A 15,708-nucleotide genomic window follows, 5' to 3' on the forward strand; every position below is an offset into this window, starting at 1 on the left:
ACCTCTGCTTCTGAACCACTTAACAAGCCTTGCTAGAAAAGTCTGCCTGCTTGCATTATTATCACAATTTGAATGTATGTGGTTTCAGGCAGTTTTATTTTCATATGATGTAGCTTCCAGATTAAATTCTGCTTACAGTGAAGAGGCTGCTGCATCTGATGAATCAGACTATGGCTTCCCCAAAGGACAAATTACTCAAAATTAAATTAACCTGTTTAAACTGAGTTCAGCCTGTTTCGGTTCAGCCGAAAGCTTTAGTATCTAGTATCGAGGTCTAGGTGGCGATAAGACAGTGCAAAACACCACAGTCCAAAGGGTGGCAGCACTGAAGTGACCCCTCTGCTATGCCCCATGACATCAAGAGCATGCAGTGTGGCCTGATAGCAAACACATGAGTGAATTCCATGTGTGTAGGTGTGCAAGATATGTCTTTCCATTCTGTACTGGATTCAGTCTGAGTCTTCATAGAATACCAGCTCCACCTCCAACAGCCACTGTCTTCTGTCTCCTTTGCTGGGAATGTTCCCCCACCCTTCTATATCTGGAAATGCAGGGTCAGCTCCTAATGGCAGGGAAACAATTGCTGAGCTGGAGATTCAGAACAGAGTGAGGCAAAGCAGCTCTGGTTTAACCAGCTGTGTCTAGAATGCCCTATCTCTGGACTCACTGCAAGGCAAGCAGTGCCTTTATCTGAATCTTATGTTACCTACTCCAATAGCATCCTGTTGGGTAATAGGAATTATTAAGATGTTGAAGTAACTCTCCTTGAGTATGTAGTGTGTGCTAGAAACTTCACAGATGGTTGTATTTTATCATGGCAGTGCTCTGAGGGAGGTATTGGGATTACTTCCATTTTATAGGTAAGAACAGCAAGGTGCAGTGAGTTTAAATAATATACCTAAGGACAACACTAAGTATAGTGGAGGTGGGATTTAGATCCAGAGCCATAAACTTTGCCTGTACCCTAGGCTGACACTCATTTGTCAGGTCACCTGGAAATCCCTCTTCCTCTTCTGGTTTCCTTGTCACTTTCTGTCACTGTTCTCCCCTTGCTCCATCTTAGATCCCTGTACTAGCCTGGGGGCACACTAGGGAGATCTTCATTCCTTTTCAGTGTTCATCCCACTGAGAAAACCTCATTCCTGCTACTATTGACTCCCATCTTTGGGGAAGGGGTGAGGGAACAGAAAGCCCCACTCCACTACCTGCTTTGCCTATCTTCCTGAAATGGCTGGAGTATGTGCTGCCTATGGAACTGTAACCCTTAGACCTTTCTCACAGAACAGAATATTTTCTAATTGGAAGGAAGACATCAAATTTATTATTTGAGACAAAGGAACACACAGAATCCCTTCCTTCTTCTGAAGCACTGTATTGAGAAGGGTCTGCAAACTGTGATCAGCTAGTTATGTCTGCAGGGGGTTTGGGGAGGGAGGATAAGGACAGTGTGTTCCTGCCCTGGTGAATAATAAGATTGAACTCAGCAGAGACAGGGACTTTATTATTACATGAGTGGGCATGAAGTACTCTACCTTAAAGTTCATTTTCCTTTGGGTATCACCTTGTGGGGGAAAAGAAAAGAATATGTGAAATGGCAAAGAAGGGGCCCCATGTGAGGTGGTTTGCCAAGTCTGTTGCCATCCTAATCAGTGTTCACTTGCTGGAGAAGCCTGGCTACCATAGGTTAAAGGCAGGCTTTAAATTAAAGGGCCTTGGATTCATGATAATGGGCCTTGATTTAATGGGATTTAACTGTCTGTTGTCTATGTCTGTCAATGTTACTTCCTAAGGAAGGCGTTCTATAAGTAGAGGCTCAGGAGTAGAAGGGATCGACAGCTTAGCCCAGTTGTTGGGCTTCTGTTTCCTCCCTAACTTCTGCCCGTACTGCTGTTCCCAGTCCCAGTGCCTTCCTGGAAATGGTCCTTGTTTTCTTTGTCATGTCATTGGGAGTTACTGGCTCCTTTTTTCACCGGGACAATGAGACTATGGCTATGGTCACCCCTGTGACCATGAGCAGGTAGTCTGGATGGGGGGCTTCAGGGGTGTGATGTGCATCAGTGCCCTTGATGAGGGTGGTGGGCGGGGCTTGCTGTGAGGTTTAGGGGTTCTGCCAAGTGTCACAGTCATGCTTTTGGTGACATAAAGCTGTTCTGCTTTGCTGAGCGCTTGTCACAGATGCCCAAGGCTGGAGTAGGCCTCTGCATCTTCATAAAGCTCCGACCTGTCTCTCTAGTTCCTTTGTTGGCTCTCTTTCTGCTCTGAGAATCTTGACAGAATTATGGAGTAATGATCCCTTTCTCTCCATCCTTTCTTTGCTGTATCCCATGTGCCCTCTGTGGAAACTCTCTAAAAATCTTCTGTGGGGCGTTTTCCACTTCTGAACAGCTCCCACGAGTCAGGCCTGGGGTGGGGGCAATTTGCATTCATATTCACACTCATTTTAATTCTCCCAGTGAGCCTCGGGCTATTTTTAAGATGAGGGTGACCAAGGCTGGGGAGGTCAGACAACTTTGCTAGTCTTCTCCACACAAGGACCCAAATGTGACTCGGGTCTCTGTCCCATCTGTGGAGGGTCCTCCACAGGACCTCTGGCTTCTTCCTCCAACACCATCTGCCTTCTGCAGGCTAAATTTTCCTAGCCATTATCTTTTGTTCTCATTAATTTTCTATTCCATTATTTTCCCCTGTGGCAGAACGCTGCCTCTTTAAAATACAAATCCAATCACATTCACCTTTTCGTACAAAATTTTTTGTGGTTCCCTATTGCTTTCCTGATGGAACTCAGGCATGGCCTCTCAGGTTCATCTGACCCTAACCCTTTGAAGTCCCTGTCCTAACCCTCAATCACACTCATCTTTATGGTCTTCTCAGAACCACTACTCCACCTAGAATTTTTTCAGTTCTCTTGGCATCATTCCATTGCTCTTAATATTCTCTCCTGCCTGAAAGGACCAAGCTCTCACCCACCCTCCAACATTCAGCTGGAGAGTCACTCCTTTGGGAACCCCAGGCCACACTGCATAAGACTCCCTTACAGCAGGACCCCAGGCCTCTCTTTTCTGGGCGCAGCATGGCAGAGGCCCCTTACTCTCCTGAGGCCCCTCCCACCCAGCGCATGTACCCCCATCTAGACCACAGTGTGGCCTCAGGACCCATACGTTTTTTGCCCAGATAGTCCCAGCCTGTTTCCAGGGCTATGTACTCAAGGTCAGGGGGACAGATGACCAGAGGCTACTTTAGGAGGAGAAGGGTTGTGTATGAATGGAGCTTGGACTTACACACTGTTGGACACAGTCATGCATCATGGCCTCATGAAGCCACAAGGGGCAGAAAGGAGCCAGGCTGGGGTTGAGAGCACCCCTTTCCTGGCCACAGGAAACTCATACGCTGCCACTCACCTCTATGTTTTTTTTTCTTAACAGGGGACACTTGAAAGGAAGCTCTTGACTGCAGGCCACACTGGAGGAATTCTGGAGGTCAGAGCAGAGATGAGAGCCAAGGCCAGGGAGTGCATTTTGCTCAAGAAGTTCAGTCTGATTGGAAGGCCAGTCCTGGTGGGTGGGTAGGGAGGGCCAGAATGCAAGGCTAAGACAGTGGCTTTGAATCACTGTCAGCACTTTGAGGAGAGACCTTGCAGCTAAGGTTCGGAAGGCTGTGTCAAGTGGCAAATCATTGCCAGTGCCCTGTAGCTGAGGGCTGTGTCACAGGAAGTCACATCTTTAGCTTTCTTTGCTCACTTCCCATGGCAGAGCTGAGTACATCCCTCATCAGAGTACACTTTTAGGGATGCTGGAATGTTCAAGAATAAGGCAAACTCCATAGAAGGAGTTGGAGATGTTTGCTTGGAAGAGAGGACTCAAGGGGCAAGGTAATTATCTTCAAATCCATGTCATATATAGTTCATACAGTGAGATGCTCTGTAAATAACTGTTCAGAAAGCCCACGATGCCCTGTGAATTGAAAGCAGAAATTTGCAGAACAGTATGCTTAGTATGTTCTTACAGCTTGTTTACAAATGTTACCAAAGATAGCAGTGCATAAAGATCTGTCTGTCTACCCATCTTTCTGCTTATCTATCTGTCTCATGTATCTCTGTATATGAATCGGCTCTGAGGCTGCAGAGGTAGAATAATTTATAAAACTCAGTTTTTCAGTTTACAAAAATGATTTTCTTTAATCTTCATATCCAAACTCAACCTAAACCACGTTCCCATTTTCTATGAGGAAGACCTGAATCTTGCCACCACAGGGCCGTTGTTTCACTCCTGGCTTAAACTTTGATCTTTGGGAGGAAATGCCAGTTCATGGGAGGCTCTCCTCTTGGTGCTTTGTCCCTGAGGTGGCTTCTGGCTGAGGAGGGCAGAGTCATAGCCTGGTGGAAGGGGTGGGCTGCATGTCTGATTGTGCTGGCTAAGTCCTGAGGCTCCTCTCACTGGAGTGGGGAGGGAGGCACTGACCTTCTTGTCCAGATGTGCCCAGAAATGGTGTCTGTTGCTGCACAGGGGTCTCTGCTAGGCAGAGTGCAGGTTTTTTGAGCCATGTTAGCTTTACTCTGGCTCTTGGTGCAGATACCTACCAGAAGTACAGACTTGGCTCCTTTGGGTCTCTGACAGTGTTGTGTGCAGTACGTCTAGCGTTCTCGGTCTTGTTCCCCAGAAAAGCATTGGCCTCCTTAGGGTGATTGAGCAATGGTTGACATTCTTGAAAATGTCTCCTGGGCTACTTATACAAGAGTTTCTTAGGGTGTGGTATGATAAAGAATTTGTTTGGTTTTTGTTCCTAGTTTCTTGGGATTTTCTGAGTGATAGGAGCATCTCTGATGTACTAATGATATGACTCTTGGTGGGTGTCTGTGTGGCTTTGGGATAAGGGCTGTCATCAGAAAGACTAAGCATGAGAGAGCTGGGGTCTTCAGCTGCCTAAATTCTCCAGAGCAGAGGGGGCTGAAGGCTGAGTTCAATCGCCTCATTAATGTTTTTCTTTTTCGTATTTATTTATTTATTTATTTTGGTACCGGGGATCGAACTCAGGACCTTGTGCTCGCGAGGCAGGCAGCGGAACCACTGAGCTAAATCCTCGGCCCTCCTCATTAATGTTTTAATTAATCACACCTATGTAATGGAACTCCAATAAATGCTCTGTACTGAAGCTCAGTGGAGCCTCTTGGATGGTGAATCCATTGATTTAGAGGGAGGCTGATATACTCTGGCTTCCAGGGAGAAGCCATAGGAACTTTGAGCCCAGAGCCCTTCCTAACTTGCTCTATGAGCATCCTTTACATTTAGGGCGTTTTGAAACCATGGGTGGGTATTGGAAACACTCACAATTAATTACACCACTTGGTCACAATTGTGAGTGGCTTCTGAGTTGAGTCCCAATGTAGACACTGCCCTTAGCCTGCGGGATCTGCACGAACTGTAGGTGAGTAGTGTCAGAGTTGTATTGTAGCACATTCAATTAAGAGTAAACAGCACAGGGTATACACCCGGGTGTGGGATGGCTGTCAAGATGCTTTCCAAAGTGTTGGCCAATTCATGCCAGTCAGTGTGGGGTGTTTGGTTATTCCTCAGGCCTGACAAATGGTGAGCTTTCTAATGCATGTCCATTTGGTGGGTTCCATTAGCTTCTCACTGTGATTTTAATTTGCATTTCCCTTTTTCCTAAAGAGATTGACATTTTTTCATATGTTTATTCTTGTTTCTTCTATAAAGTGCTTATTTATCTGTCTCACTCATTTTTCCTGTTATCTTTTTTCACATATATATGTATATATGAGATAGTATTTTCTTTTTTTTTAAGAATAGGAACAATTTATTGAGGGAAAGATAGCTTCTGCTGAGAGAGACAGAGGGGGATGAGAAAGTGAGTTGCCTCGAGGTGGTATTTTCTATCTTGACTTGTCACTTTCATTTTGTCTTTTGAATACTTTTTAACATAGTAGTATTTATTAATCTTCACTTTGTGATTTCTGTTTTCTAGGTCTCATATTAGAAAAATACCTTTACCTTCAGGTTCTTCAAGATATTTTTCTGTATCTTGTTCTTAAAATTTTGCTTCACATATGTGTTTATCTACCTATAATTTATTTTGGTATATGAGGTGAGGTAAGGGCCCACTTTGACTTGTTTCTACATGAATAACCCTAGCAAAATTTATTGATTGGTCCTCCATTGCTACAGAAATGCTAGCTCTATAATAAATCAAGTTTCCATATATGAGAAAGTTTATTTTTAGCAATCTATTTCATTGGTTTACTTGTCCATTTTGTGTTGATACTATACAATCTTCATTGCTCTTTTTGGTACCTGCTAAATTACTCCAACTCCTTCTAATACCTTGATTATTCTTGGCTCTTTGTTTGTCTGTATGTACATACTTGAATCAGCTTGGCAAATACTATTAAAATAAAAGCTCTTGGAATTTTTATTAGAATTTTATTAAATCTGAAGGTAAAATTTGATATAATCGACAATTATATGAGATTAATTGATACTAATCTTAATCCATTAATATGGTATGTCTCTATCTACTTGGCTCTTTCTTAATTTTCAGTGTAAGTCTTGTACAAGTTTTATTAAATTTATATTTAGATATTTTATATTGATATTGGGTGATCTATATAGTGTAATATTCTAAATTGTATCATTCGGTCATGAATGTATACCCACAAAGTCTCTTTGCCTCATAAATAGAACCACAGTGAACATCTCTGTATCTATTTGCTTACAGACCTGGAGAAGAGTATATTTGGGATCTGGGAGCAGAAGTGTATATTTGGGTCTATCCTTGGGGAATGCAATTCCTGATTTGCTGATGGCGTCCCCATGGCATCTCAGAACAGCTCCCCCAGCAGGATGGAGTTTCTGTGTTTCCACATTTCCTCTAAAGCTCGGCATTAGCCACTTTCCTAATTTTTGTCAGTCTAACAGATCTAAAGGAATATCTCTTTGTTATTTTATTTTACTTTTTAAATTAAGTTTATTGGTACATTTTAGGTATACAATATGATGACATTCATCATTAGTACCTCGTACCTTTACATGATGTATCTTGGTTCTTATTTTTTCCCCCTTCCCCTGCCCTCCCTTCAACCCCTCCGCCCTTCCCTATTTATAAAGACTTTGCTTCTGTGTTTTCCTTTTCTCATATTAATTCCATTCCCTTCGTTCCTTTCCCCTACCCCTTCCCCTTCCCCTTCGCACCTTTTCTTCCTGTTTCACATTATCTATTATATATTTTGATCCTTATTTACACTTTTAGTTTCTCACACCAGAGAAACTATTTGGTATTTATACTGTGTGTCCTATTTATTTTACTTGAGTATGGGCTCAATGTGCATCTACTTAGTGGCTCTAGTTTCTCATTCTTTTTTTTTTGGTATCGGGGATTGAACTTGGGTCTTTGCGCTTGTGCAGCAGGCGGCAAAACCACTGAGCTTAATCCCCGACCCTAGTTTCTCATTCTTTATGGCTAAGTAGTACTCCATTTTATAAAAAAACCACATCTTCTTTATCCAGTCTCCAGTTGATGGGCAACTGTTTCCAAGTTTTAGCTATTACAAACTGTGCTGCTATAAACATGGGTACACATATATCACTGTGGTATGATTCTTTTAATTCTTTTGGGAGGATACCCGGCAGGGGAATAGCTGGGTCAAATGGGACCTCTAATCCTAGTTTTTTGTGGCATCTCCATATTGACTTCCACAGTGGTTGCACCAGTCTGCACTTCCACCAACAATGGAGAGGGGTTCCTTTTCCCCCATAGGCCATCCAGCACTTGTTGTTATTGGTTGATTTCTTGATAGCAGCCATTCTTTCTGGAGTGAAGTGGAATCTCAGTGTTGTTTTCATCTGCATCTCTCAAATGACCAGCGATGTTGAACATTTTTTCATATGTTTATTTGCTGCATTTACTTCTTTGTCTGAGAAATGTCTGTTCACTTCAGATGCCCATTTTGGATTAGGGTCTTTAAATTTGGGGGGGTCTGATTTTTTTCAGGTTTTTATATATTCTAGCTAGTAGTCCTTTGTCTGAGGAGCAGCTGATAAAAATTTTTTCCACATTGTAGGTTGTCTCTTAATTCTGTTGGTTGTTTCTCTTGCAGCGCAGAAGCTTTTTAATAAGATGAGATCCCAGTTGTTGATTTTTGTGCTAGTTCCTGTGCTACTGACGTTTTGTGCATAAAATCTTTTCCTATGCTAATGTCTTCAAGAGTTCTACCTAACTTATCTTCCAGCAAGTTTAGTGTTTCTGTTTTAATATTTATATCTTTAATCCACTTTGATCTTAGTTTAGTGCATGGTAATAGGTATGGGTCTAGTTTTAATCTTCAGCAGGTTGAAACCCAGTTTTTCCAACACCATTTATTAAAAAGGCTATCTTTCCTCCAGAGAGGATGGTTGGCTCCTTTGCCAAAGATGAAATAGCTGAGTATGTCTGGAGTTGTTTCTGCATCTTCTGATCTATTCCACTGATCCTCGGGTCTGTTTCTTTGCCAGTACCATTGCTGTTTTTTATCACAGTATCTTTGTAGTAGTTTCATGTTGGGGATTGTCATGTCTTTGTTGCCTAGAATTGCTTTTGCTATTCTAGGTCTCTTCTGGTTCCAAATGAATTTCTGGATTGTTTTCTCTAGTTCTGTGAAATATACTGTTGGGATTTCAATCGAGATTACATTGAATCTGTATAGCAGTTTTGGAAGTATGGCCATATTTACTATATTGGTTCTTCCTACCCAGGAACAAGGGATGTCTTTCCATTTTCTGATATCCTCTTCGATCTCTTTTTTTCAAAGTTCTGTAGTTTTCAGTGTAGAGGTCTTTTACTTCCTTTGTTAGATTGATTCCTAGATATTTCATTTTTTTGGATGCTATTGTGAAAGGAATTGTTTCTCCAATTTCTCTCTCAGTGAATCTGTTATTTGTACACAAGAAGGTGATTGATTTTTTTTTTTTTTTTTTTGGTACCAGGGATTGAACTCGGGTCCTTGTGCTTGCACAGCAGGCGGTAAAACCACTGAGCTAAATCCCCAACCAGAAAGTTATTGATTTTTGAGTGTTGACCTTGTATCCAGCTACTCTACTGAATCTGCCAATTAAGTCTAGAAGATTTTTAGCGAGTTTTTTGGGTCTTCTATGCAGAGTATCATGTCATCAGCAAATAATAACAGTTTAGCTTCTTCCTTTCCTATCTTTATTTATTTCTTTCTCTTGTCTAATTGCTGTGGCTGATGTTTCCAGAACTATATTGAACAGGAGTGGTGATAGTGGACATCTCTTTGTTATTTTAATTTGCTTGTCTTGGCTTCCTTATGAGTCTGAGTATCTCTTCATATACTTGTTGGTTTTTGATTTTCTGTTTTATAAAGCTTGTTTACATCTTTTATTCATTTTTGTTCTTTATTTTTGGTATGTGCAGAAATTATTTGTATATTCTAGATATTATTTCCATGGTGATTTTAGTTATTGTAAATTATCTTCTCTTAATCTGTCTTATTTCTATTGAGTTTGTTCACAATGTCTTTTATTAAACAGAAATACTTCATTTTGGGAAAATTAATTTTATCCTTTCTTTCTTATGATTTTTGCTTTTGCAAATTGGCTTACAAATTCTTCCTTACTCCACTAAGATCACAAAATATTTACTTGAATTTTGAGGAATAATTTTATATTCATATTTTCTTTCATATTTTGGCCTTTGGTCCATTAAGAGTCCAACTTTGACATAATTAAATACAGTAGTAGTGTAACTGCCACCACAATGAAGATATAGAACATTTCACCCCCTTCAAAAATTTCCTCATGACCTTTTGCAGTCAGTTTCCTCTATCTTTGCCCAGTGCCTGGCAACCTGTGATCTATTTTCTGTCTTTATTGCTTTGCCTTTCTAGGATGTCATATAAATGGAGTCATGTAGTTTGGAGCCCTTTGTGTCTGGCTTCTCTCACTTAGCACAATGCTTTTGAGACTCATTCATTTGTTGAATGAATTAGTTCATTCATTTCCATTGCTGAATGCTTTTCTATTATACAGATGTATCATAATTATATAGATGTATCATAATTATGACAGACATTTATTTTTTCCAAAGTTTTTGGTTATTATGAATAAAATTGCTATGAATGTCTGCCTACAGTTCTTTATATGGACATGTTTTTATTTCTTTTGGGTAAATATCTAGGAATAGGATTTCTGAATCACATTCTGTCATTCTTGCCACTTTTTGAAGTAGATCTGGAAGTTCTCTTTGGTGAGTATCTTCGGTCGTACTGTTGTTGCTGCCTCTATGTCCTGAATCAATGAAAAATGTTCACCTTTCGTGGTTGTTTTGATTTTGGGGAAGAGCCAGAAGTTGCAGGGTGCCACATCTGGTGAATAACGTGATGAGGAAGCACTGTTTTCATGGGTCTTCATTTCTGGTGGATGGTAGTCAGCAATAGCATTCACCATGTTCTGGTCATATACCTCATAAAGACAACCACAAAAGAGAACTCGAAAAACTGCTTCAAAAAGTGGCAAGAACAGCCAGGTATGGTGAAACATTCCTGTAATCCCAGCACTTGGGATGTTGAGGCAAAAATACTGTGAGTTCAAGGCAGTCTGAACCACATAGCAAGACCCTGTATATATATGTATATATATACACATATATATACATATAATATATGTATATATACATATGTATATATATACATATATAAACATACTATATATATATATATACACACACACACACACATATATATATATATAGTATGCTTACCTGAGATGCACTTACCTGAGATGCACTGCGAGGACTTTCTCCAAAGTTAGCCTACTGTTCTTACACTAGTAATGAATGAGAACTCAGGTTGTTCCACATCCTTGGCAGCACTTGGTATTGTCAGTCTTTCTAAGTTTAGACATTGGAATGGGTAAGTGGTTCTTCTGACATGTATTTTCAATTTCACCAAATGTATTTTTTACTTGTAGAGGTTCCATTTGTGTTTTCTCAAATTTGTCTAGTTATTTTGAATTGTGCTTGCTCTTGATTCCCTTCTCCTTTACATTTTTTTCCTTTAGAGTTTATCTAGTAAATTTTAATAGACAATTTTTTAGAGTTTTACATTCACAGAAAAATCAAATGTGAGGTACAGACTTTTACCACATAACCCTGGCTCTTGCACATGCATGGCCTCTCCACTAGTTTATATACCTCCACTACCAACACCCTTTACCAAGGTGGTACATGTGTTGCAATCAACCTACAATGACACATCATTATCACCCAAAGTTCACAGTTCATTATGGGGTTCACTGTTGGTGTTGTATATTCTATGGTTTTTGATGACTGTGTAATGCCATGTGTAGTATCGTTATGGTATCATACAGAATACTGCTTATTCATTTCTAACCTATGGCAATCACTAGTCTTTTTACTGTCTCCATAGTTTTGCCTTTTCCAGAATGTCATACACTGGGAGCCATACAGCATATATCCTTTTCAGATTGGCTTGTTTTACTTAGCAATATATATTTTAACCTTTACTTTAGGAAATCATATTCAATTTACTTTATACTTTGTGTTTGATAATGCAATAGTTACGTTGTTTTCAGGGCTCATTCTGCTGTTGTTTTCAGCTACTTTAGTTCATGATTTCTTGAGGATCATGAGCTCATATTACTTGGAAGTTTATCTGAAAGAATGCTTTGAACCTGTCTTGAAGATGGCTTTCTTCAGATGAAGGTGTTTGCTCTCAGCTGTTCAGAGAATTACCAACCCATGACTATTCGAACTGAATTCCCACCTTGAGGTTTCTCACATCAGCCAGGTGTTTTGAATTCAGCCCATGAACTTGAATGAATCTGACCTGAGATTACAAACTCTCAGGGGAAATGTTTCCCTCTTCCCCTCTACTCACCACAAACAGTGAGTAGTTTGAGATAAATTTCCTTGCAGGTCTTGGAGATCTGGGTTTGCTTCTAGATGTAACCTACATGACCCTTTAGAGGAAAAACTACATCCAAACCATGGCTCTGTCTGAAGAACTCATTAGGATAAATTACTGGAAGCCAAATCACAGGGGAAATGTATGCTGACTTTAAATTTGATAAATATTACCTAACTTTTCTTCAGTTACTTTCTTATCATCACAGTATGAGGGTTCTTTGTCTTCTGTATCCAAGCCATCACTTGATTATAATTTAAAAATGTTTTTTTGCAATCTTTAGTATGTAATCTTGTAAGAATTCTCATGTTAGTTCTAACTCTTTTCTATAAATATCCAATAAATTCAATGTCCAAACATCCACCAGTGCAGTTTCTCTTTCAAATATTGTTTTCCACTCTCCATCTTTCAAGATAGTGTCTGGGAATGGGGAGAACCTCCCTGGTGTTATGGCAATGAGAATGTCGGCTGGTCCATGGAGGGGTCCCATTGCCTTGGACTCTTGCTTGCTCTTTCTCTTGCCTCCTCAGTGGACTGCCTCCTGGCATCTGCTACTTTCCTGGCCAGAGGTCGGGTCCAGTTCTACCCCTACCCCCACCACCGAGACTCCACATAGGTTCTTGTTGCAGGTCTCGAGTCTCAGTTACTCATTCCTTCTGGCCCTTGCACCCTCTGTGACCTCAGCCTTCTATGGGCCGACCTTGTCCCTACATTGCTCTCTCACTGCAGACCCACTGACTGGCAGCATTCTACTTCCTGCACTCCCAGTGATAAGGGAAGGGAAGCATTCTGGCTATTTCCTCATTGGGGAAACATTCTCAGAGTGTCCCAGCCCACATACATTCAGGTATGGTAGATAAAATGCTCAGTAGATACCCATCTCCAGATTTGCTTATGTGAATATTATTCTATGGTTGGATTGGGATGGGGGGAACCTTGTTTCTCCTGTCTCCATGTTTCCAAGAGATGAGACTGCCATTAGAGTAACACTATAGCCTTTCTCTAATGCTTCTCTTAACCTTCCAAAGACAAGGGGCTTAAAGAAGTTGCTGAGCCTATTAAGCTCAGAGACTCATTCTTCCTGGGATTTGTAGAGTCTGCCTTGGGGCTCCCTGATATGGATTTTACAGGGACAGGATCTGGCACTGTTGAAGGAGCCTGTGTTTGTCTAAAGTTATGTGTGATTGGGTAGGCAAGGCAGAAAGTGGTGAGCTCTGTATTGGGAAGCCTGCAGTATTCTTCTTTCCTCTCTCTCTTCCCCCATATTGTTTAATCCCCTATGGATGGTTATTAAGATGCTTTCCTTGTTTTACCATTATATCACACTGTTCTGTAAACATTTGTGTACATATTTCTCCCAGTTTAGTTCTTTTTTTTTTTTTTTTTTGTACTGGGGATTGAACTTGGGTCCTTGCGCTTGCGAGGCAGGCAACGGAACCACTGAGCTAAATCCCCGGCCCTTGTGTACATATTTCTTTCTTGCTTGTTTGACAAGCTCATTAGGATGAATTACCAGGAGCAGAATTGAAAGGTTAAATGTAAGCTGATTTTAAATTTGGAGAGGTATTACCTAATTTTTCTCTACTTTCTCATCCACACAGTGTGGGAGTTCCTTTTTCTCTATACACAGCCAAAACTGGTTATAATTAATGTTTTAAAAAAACTTTGCTCATCTGCTAGCTGAAATATTGTTTTAATTTCCACTCGTTTTATTAGTAGTGAGGCTGAACATATTTTTCAGTTTGTTTCCCTTCTTTAATTTCTTTGTGTGTATTCTTTGCAAATTTTTCCATTAGGGTAGTTTTTCCCTCTCCTTTGATTTGTAAGAGCTATTTTTATGTTTGGGATCTCAAACATTGGTTGATGGTAGATTAGCGTTATGGTTGGAAGATTGGGTTTTCCAGATGTGATTTTGGATTAAGTTCCTAAAAAAGCCCTGTTGTCGCTCCTTCACATCTAAATTAGCTCATGTTTCACAGATAGGAAGTGGCCTCTTCTCCCTCCACCTTACACCACATCCTTCCTGGGATAGTGGGAGAGGCAGCACTGGTAGCAGGATCAGGACTGGATGATTTTATATAAGAGTGATATATCCAGAGAGAACGGGAATCAGAGGAGAAGAACCAGGCAGTGTTCTGGAGGACAGATGTTGAGAGAGAACATCAGGGCAGCTGCTGCACTCTGGGAGGGGTGAGAGACGGACACACTAAGCATTTTCTTTTAAAGAAATTTTTCTGTATGTTGTAACCCTCCAGCTGAAGAGCCTGACCTGTCTCCCTCACCCCCCTCCTCGGGCATTTATTAAATAACGTTCTTCTTCTATGGCTTGGCTCTGAGCTTCGTTTCTTCAGTATCTGCTGCTGTGTGGCACTGGACTTAAGGAACTGGGAAGCAGGTCTTTTGGCCTGGCTGTCAGGAATGGGCCCAGGAGGTGCATGTGGCAAATGTTTTCCCTGTTCTGTTATCAGTCTTTTTACTAAATATGTGGCATTTTGCCGTATAGGAAAATGTTTTAACTTTAAGTGCTTAAAAATAATATTCACTATGTATGTGTCAGGACACATTTGTCTGCTGGTAGCAGAAGACACAATACAGAAGGGCTTAGACTGGAACCAAATTCATTGGCTTATATGAAAGGAAGTCTGGAAGTCAACAGTCCTCAGATCAGCAACACACATCTTTCCATCTTTTGCATCAGTGACATCATATGTCTGATTTCTCTTGTGGTTAGAAGATGTCTGCCAGTGACAGTCAGGGCTTCATTCCCCTCTGCTCATGTTTAGGCTCAGGGAAGGAGGAAGGTGAGAAAAAGCAGGGAGAGGAAAATTTTGCTTGCCTTGTGAATCTCCTGAAGAGAAGAAAATTTTCTTATGAAAACCTTCCATCACACATATCTTAGTTACATCCTTGTTGCTGGGACAAAATACCCTACAGCCACAAGTTAAAGGAGGAAAGGTTTACTTTGGGTCACAGTTTAGAGAGGTTTCAGTCCGTAGTTGGCTGGCTTTAAGGCAAGGCAGCATGTCAGAGGGGCATCACAGAAGAGAAACAGTTCATGGCAGGGCAAGCAGAAAAAAGCAGCAGCAGAGAGCCTCCCTTTCCCTTTTTATTCCATTCAGGCTACAAGCCTATTGGTTGGTGCCACTTGCACCCAGGGTAGGGCTTCTGCCTTCAGTAAATCTATTCAGTCACACCCAGAACTATGTTAAACCAATCAGTCGATGAATCCAGTGTCACACACCCACCATCCACTCACTTGCAAAGCCTCTCCTGGGAGTGCATAAGGCTTTAGGGGACATTTTAGAAATAAATCATAACACATCTCACCACATCCCTAGTGGTAGAGGTATCCTCTCTGAAGCCATCTTAGGAAAAAAGCTTTCAGTACTTGGCTTATACTATGGGTCTTGAAAGCATCAACCCTTTGGAATGAAAATTCTTCAGGGTTTTTCTCATCCTAGACCTCCTGAATCAGAAACACTGATTTAACATACCCTCCAGGTGCTTCCTGTTTGAACAACCCCCCCCCCCACCTCAGGGCCACTGGAGCTGTCATTTTTGCCCCAATTTTGGCTGATAAAAGTTTAAGTTCTGATAGGAGGAAAGGAGAGGTAGCAGTGATGTCAGCGTGAGACAAATGGCCCATAACTGAAAGAAGGGATGATTCTTATCCTTGACTTTCTAATGAAAAGTTAACGTATGCCTATAGTAAACATTTCTAATTAGAGAATAGGATGGTGGGTATATAATGCTCATGATTCTATATTTGCTCTTTTCAT

Source organism: Heterocephalus glaber, unplaced genomic scaffold (genome assembly GCF_053883595.1).
Source record: "Heterocephalus glaber isolate CG9 unplaced genomic scaffold, H.glaber_assembly_v1.0 deba00001531, whole genome shotgun sequence".
Classification (NCBI taxonomy): Eukaryota; Metazoa; Chordata; class Mammalia; order Rodentia; family Bathyergidae; genus Heterocephalus; species Heterocephalus glaber.